Here is a 530-nt window from a genome sequence, read left to right as displayed (position 1 = left end):
ATCATGCCTGGGCAGTGAGTGGCAGAGGGAAGGAAGCATCCACCCTGCTTTGTAAACAGCAGCTCCTCTAAAACGTCCTGGGAACATGGGAGTGTTTGTCACAAGGATATCAAAACAAAGCCAGTTGTTACTGAGCCTGTTATCTCTGTAACACCTCACCTGATCCCCAGAGGAAGCTGCTCATGACAGCGATAAGCCTGGGAAAGGAGGGTCTCACTGCAGGGGGACAGTCCAGGCTGGTTGTGCCCAGAGCAGAGGGAAAGGAGCCTCAAAGAACCTGCAGCATCTCATCCTTGAAAGGCCTCATGACTGAATGGGTGATGCTCCTTGCAGGGAAACCACCTTTAGCCATCCAAGGTGTGGCAAAAGCCACCTGAGCTGTGACCATGCTGTCCCAAGGACTCGAGAAGTGCCAGGGACTGTTGTGTTGCTGTATTTGGGGCTAATGGGGCAAAGACAGGAGCACTGCTGCAACTGGAGTCCCAGGTCTCGAGCAGAGTGGCAGAGCAGCCTCAGCCACCTCCTCTGTA

The sequence above is a fragment of the Geospiza fortis genome, unplaced genomic scaffold, assembly GCF_000277835.1.
Source record: "Geospiza fortis unplaced genomic scaffold, GeoFor_1.0 scaffold538, whole genome shotgun sequence".
NCBI lineage: Eukaryota > Metazoa > Chordata > Aves > Passeriformes > Thraupidae > Geospiza > Geospiza fortis.
Note: the sequence above shows the minus strand (reverse complement) of the source record.